Consider the following 6,080-nt stretch of genomic DNA (forward strand, 5'->3'; position numbering starts at 1 on the left):
GTTTTTTTTTTGTTTTTTTTTTTCTCTAAATGCCCTAAGGGGTGGTTTGGCTGGCTGGAGTGTTGTGGGGATCGAACTACAGCAACCTGAGGCTGACAGCTTTGTGGAAGCAGCCACTTAAACAACTGAGCTAAGGCCAGGCCCCCATAATAATTTTTTTCAAAATACAGAATTTTAAAATAAAGCTCTGAAGAATATTCATAATGAGGAGACAGAGTAGAGGAGGTATCTTCTATATGTCCATAAATCTGGGCTCCCAGGGACCCTCTTGTTGGATCTGATTAATTTGTCAGGACGGTTCACAGCAAAGACCATTTAAATGCTAGATTATAATATTGATACAGTTAATGAAGGCTACAGATGAACCAGATGGAGAAAGGTGTGGGGAAAGAGGGCCTCCACTCCCTCGCCAGGCACACCTCTCTCCAGGGCCTGCACACAGTCACAGGAGTTCTTCCAGCCCTGTCCTTTGGGGTTTGTGTGGAGAGTCCTTGTGTAGGCCCGACTGATTACAGTACTGGCTGTGCGTGATCAATTTAACATTTCCACCTCCCCTTCCACCCTCCTGGTTCTCCTGGTGCCCAGGCTGCATTCTGAGACTGGTCAGGAGCCTTCCAGGCTCAAGGGCTTCCACTGTGGGAGGTCACAGCACAGCATGGGCCCATATAACCCAGAGAGAAGTGCTATGTGGACTTAAGGAAGTCTGGCCCGAGGTAGGCAGTGCCTTTCTCTTATTTATTTATTTATTTATTTATTTTCACTATGTAGCCCAGGCTGGCCTTGAATTGAAGGCAATCTTCCTGCCTCGGCCTCCCAAATGCTGGGATTCCAGGTGTGCACCACCACACCTGGGCATTCATCTGTTGATCCACGATATAACTACTATGAACTGTGATGCTACAGCTGTAGGCATGCATGTATTACTGTAATCTGATGTCTTTAACTCTTTCAGGAAGATACCTAGAAGAGTAGCTGGTTCAACTGGAGGTTTTAGTTTTTTAAGGACTCTTCACACTGATTTCCCTAATGGTTTTAGTAGTTTATACTCCCACCAACAATGTGGAAGGGTTACTTTTCCCCCAAACCTCTAGCACGTGTTATTTTTTTCTTTAAATTTTTTTAATCTTTTGTTTATGTATTTATGTGATGCAGGTCTTGCTACACAGCTTGGACTTGTAGTGATCCTCCTGTCTCAGCCTCCACCATGCTGGAATTACAAGCATGCACCTCCATGGCCAGTTTTGGTGGCCAGCACCGCATGCCCAGGTACCAGGGCTGGCTTGACATGCAGTACCAGGGATCAAACCCAGGTCCTTGCGCTTGCCAGGCAGTTGCTTAGACCACTGAGCTATCTGTCTCTCCAACCCCCTTGAGTTTTTGATGTTGGCCATTCTTTCAGGGACAAGATAGAATCTCAATGTTGTTTTAATTTTCATTTCTTTAATAACTGTATTGAGCATTTATTCATGTGTTTATTGGCCATTTGTAATTCTGTGAAGTGTCTGTTCATTTCACTTTTTAATTTTTTGACTAGGTTTTATTTTTACTTGTTCAGTATACTTTTAATTCTCTGTAACACAGTATTATCTAAGCAAAAATTTGACAAAACCAAACATTTTAGAATAGTAGAAAATGTCTGAATAAACATGATTTTCCTCAATCATCTCAAGTAACAAAATAATTAAAAAATTCTACCCATTTAATTACATACATAAAGTACATAAGAACACAGAATTCCTCATCTGAAACATTATTAAATACAAAGCATTTAAGTATAGGCTTTCAAATATCCAACTGGAAATCACACTGGTCTTCAGTGCTAGTGAAGTACTTGTAAAATTCTATTTTGTGCTTAGAGTATTTTTCTTTTTTCTTTTTTTTTTTTTTCATGATTGGTCACTGTTTTTTTTTTTATGTCAAGTTTTTTTTTAATTTTTTAATTTTATTTTTTTTACAACTCATACAGAATTTTACTTAACAAATATGAATTTCACAGTATTTGTTGTAATACATGGTATTGTCTTACAACCAGCTATTCATATTACCAGATATTGGAAGAAGAAAAAACTGGAGCAATGTATAAGAAATTAAGAAAAGAAAAATTACAAACAATTGAAAAAAAGGAGACGAAGCTACTTAGAGCATTGACTGTTTCTTTCTATTTCCATTTTTTTTCTTTTTAAAAAATTTTTATTTATTTATTTATTTTTTTGTCCTGTCAGAGGTGAATATGCTATTGGCATCTAAATACTATAAGTGTTTGAATTCAACTAAACATCTAATACTGTCTAATAGTCTATAATATTAGTGGGTTATCCTCAGAAGTTATTGACTTGAGCCTTTTACATCTCATTGTATTAATATGGATTTACTTTATATATCTCATTTTTATACTTTTCTACTGGATGGTTAAGACCAAGATATAGCAAGACCTATATACTCAGAATTGTAACTTTTGTATCTGATAAGGTCAGCTAAGTACTCTCAGGATTTATCCTGTAGCCCTGTACCACCTTTTGTACATTCTTTTGTCAGTGTCTGACCTGAGGGTGAGTCACGGCCATTGCTTCACCAATTTGCTCTCTGTGAAAGCTTGAGAAAAAAAAAAATTTTTTTTAACATTTATTTATTTTGTGTGTGTGTGTGTGTGTGTGTGGCCAGCTCAGCCCACCAGGGGGGCACAGCTGGCTGGCATGTGGTCCTGGGGGATCGAACCGTGGTCCCTGTGCTTTGCCAAGCTTGTTCCAAGTAGGTGCTTTAGACCACTGAGCCATCTCTCCAGCCCCCTTTTTTTTTTATTTTTTATTTATTTATTTTGTGTGTGTGTGGCCAGCTCAGCCCACCAGGGGGCGGGGCTGGCTGGCATGTGGTGCTGGGGGATTGAACCGTGGTCCCTGTGTTTTGCTTAAGCTTAGCTTGTTCTAAGTGGGTGCTTTAGACCACTGAGCCATCTCACCAGCCCGAGAAAATGTTTTTTCTCTCCATGTGATTTTCCCCAGGCTCACTTTAAATCCTCAAACACATTTTGTTTAGAGTATTTTTCTAAGGCACCACAAATTACACATCCAAACTCTTTATTGGTAGAATATTTTAAGAGTCTAAAGGAGAAGCCTTTAAAGAAACACTTTTGTGCTTTACGGTAGTGCCATTCTAATGGCTGAGGCTGAGACAGGAGGGTCACTACAAGTCTAATGGAGTCACACAAAGAGAACCTTAAAAAGGGGAAGACATCACAGAAATCACCTATTCCTCAATGGCTGTGTGATTCCTTCTGGGTATTTATGGATGTTTCCCTTCTGTGGCTAGTAAGAGTCCTCTGTCGCACCTACCCTTTGCTGCCAGGAAAAAGTGATGTGGTCCACACTACCAATTGCCACCCAGTATTAGCAATCAAGAACAATAAAATATGAAATCTATCTTTTTAAAAAAAAATTAACAATGTTATGATTTGAAAACATCAAGCATCCACTAACTGCAAATTCAATGAAGAACTTTTTGCATATGGTGACAAAGGTACAACAAAAATGTATAGAAGATGGTTTTTCCTGAGCAGAATGCAAATGTAATTTTTTAATTAAATTAAGCTTTAAATTTCTAAAATATGAAATACCAAAGCTTTTCTCTATTAAATAAAAATCAGGAATGTCCACTTCCACATTAAACACACACACACACACACACACACACACACACACAGAAAAATTCAAAACAAGGTTCAATAACCAGACTGTAGTATCTAAACTGATTGGCCAAACTGAAAATTTCAATAACTCAGTTTGATGAATCTTAGTAAATTTCAGAGTAAAACAACAAAAACTACTGTTTACTAACAGTAAATATTAATTGTCACACTGTTCTTAGCATCCAATTTGAAAAATGTAAGTCGTGGCAAAAAAAAAAAAAAAGGGGGGCAAAGGAAATCATACAACTGAGAAAAGGAATAAAATAGGCAGTCAACCTTATAGGAGTCAAGAGAACACCAAGGACTTCTTAACCCAGTAGTGCACCCTGTATATAATGTAAGAAGAAAACTGTAATTCAAGCAAGACATAATCTAAAAAATGAAATTTTAGACTATAACTCTAAAAAACCAAAGTTATCACTGAAATACACATTTCTTCAGACAAGGGGCAAAATTCCAATTTATGGGAAATATGGGGAGTTTTCACAGTAAAACAAAAAAAAAATCAAATGAGAATTTGTTTCTCTGAGTAATCTTCTTAAATATCCCCAATTAATGTAAATCTTAGGAAATACGATTTTTCAGCTCAGTCTTTAAAGAGGTTATTAATAAATACACACAAATCTTATTGCTTGGCACCAAATTTCCTAAAATTAAGCAACTGTTTAAACCTCAGTATTCTCAGATTGCATATTTCAAACTTTTATAGCTGGCTGTATTTTCTAAATAAAAATATTCAATGACAATCTACACTGAAATCTGCAATATACAAATCATAGTTCACTTTAAAGCAAAAGAAATGATCAATTTTGTTTTATCAGAATCACAATATTAAGAGATACTTATAAAAATTATCTAGGACTTAACTATAGGCAATGCTGGACCCACAGGGCTTTGCCCTGTGGCACTGTGTGGAAAGTCTTTGTTCCTTCTTTACTTTCTGCTGTTTCTTCTGAAACATCTTCTTCAGCAGCCTCTTGGTCCTCCATCATTTTTTTCTTTTTTCTTTTTTCTTTTTTTTTTTTTTTTTTGGTGGAACCGGGGATTGAACTCAGGCCCTTGTGCTTGCCAAGCAAGCGCTTATTCTACTGAGCTATCTCCCTGGCCCCTATCATTTTTTTCAAAGGTTGAAAAAGTTCTGGGAATGGATTTTTTGAAGGCTACTACCGTGGCTCGCACCTTTTTGAAGGACAAAGGCAAGCTGCCACATATATCAAAGTCCTAATAACAGTCCTGAAGGCAAAGTTGCTAAAGCAAAAATTGTGTATGATGCCCAAACTGGTAATCTGAGGCCTTGAATAAAATATCCATGGCAAGTCTATAAAGCACATAGGAAGCAAAAGAGTGCTGACACTGCTCAGCAGAAAGGCACTTGGAACAATCTATGATGAAACAGGTTCAGTATACTTCCATTCTTTTGCACTTACAAAGTTTAGGAAGTCATTCTTAGTGCTTAGGCCCTGTTAGCGCCCAATTTTACCATCTTTACAGTGATAAATCGCAGCAAGAGCAGTTAGGATAAACCATCCCCCCAGTCCTGTCTGCTCTGTGATACCCACTTTAGCGAACATTTATCTCAAGATCCTCACCCCATTCAGCCAAACCTCCCCACTCTGCTTGAAGATTTTGACAAGCAGGACACCACAAAGCATAAATTTTAGAAATATTCACAGGCAGAGAAAAGGAAGAGTGGATCCAGCTGCAGCAGAACCCTGAGGAGTTAGAGCACAGGAGGGCTGGGGGCGCATTCAGGGTCAGCAGGGCCTGCTCAGCACAGTGGGAAGAGGGCAGAAGCCCTGGGACCTGGCTCATGCCACAGCGCATAGCCCCTACACTCACCTTGACTGGGTCTTTATTGTGGGGAGTCTTTTTATTTTTTGAGACAAGGTCTGGCTATGTAGTTCAGGCTGACCTTGAACTCACTGTGTAGCCCAGCCTGGCCTTGACTTGTGATGATCCTCCTGCCTCAGCCTCCTGAGTGCTGGGATTACAGGGGTGTGCCACAGTGCCCACCTGGGGGGGGTGTAATTATTTTAAGCTCTTTTTTTGGTCTACATATTAGTCTTCTCCTTTGCTTCTCCTCTTTCTTCTCTTCCTGTTCCTCCCCCTCTTCATTCTTCTTCTATCTTTTATAAATAGTAGGCTTTACTTGGATCATGACTCTGGGGTCTAGGAGCTGTGAGAGAGGAGCTAGCATCTGGCGAGGCCTTGCTGTACCCTAACACGATGGAGGTGCTCATCTTTCTTTTTGGTTTGTGATAAATAGGCATTTAAATTTATGGAGAACACTATTACTTTTCTAGTGCTGGTGCCAATTAATAAAGAAATTTTGGGCTGGTGAGATGGCTCAGTGGTCTAAAGCACCTACTTAGAACAAGCTTAGCAAAGCACAGAGACC

The 6,080-nt window shown here is 38.8% G+C and overlaps 1 long non-coding RNA gene and 1 pseudogene across 1 annotated transcript in view; one reads left to right on the plus strand and one right to left on the minus strand.

Annotated features, from left to right (window-relative positions):
- LOC111818051 overlaps positions 1–4,265 on the plus strand; it is a 20,308-nt gene extending 16,043 nt beyond the window's left edge. Inside the window, exon 3 of the long non-coding RNA XR_002822123.1 lies at positions 4,163–4,265. This is a non-coding gene — a long non-coding RNA (uncharacterized LOC111818051). The remainder of the gene's footprint in view (positions 1–4,162) is intronic.
- Positions 4,266–4,429: 164 nt separating this feature from the next.
- LOC101572038 lies at positions 4,430–5,506 on the minus strand (annotated as a pseudogene).
- Positions 5,507–6,080: the final 574 nt, after the last annotated feature.

Source organism: Octodon degus, unplaced genomic scaffold (assembly GCF_000260255.1).
Source record: "Octodon degus isolate 3935 unplaced genomic scaffold, OctDeg1.0 scaffold00078, whole genome shotgun sequence".
In the NCBI taxonomy this organism is placed as follows: Eukaryota; Metazoa; Chordata; class Mammalia; order Rodentia; family Octodontidae; genus Octodon; species Octodon degus.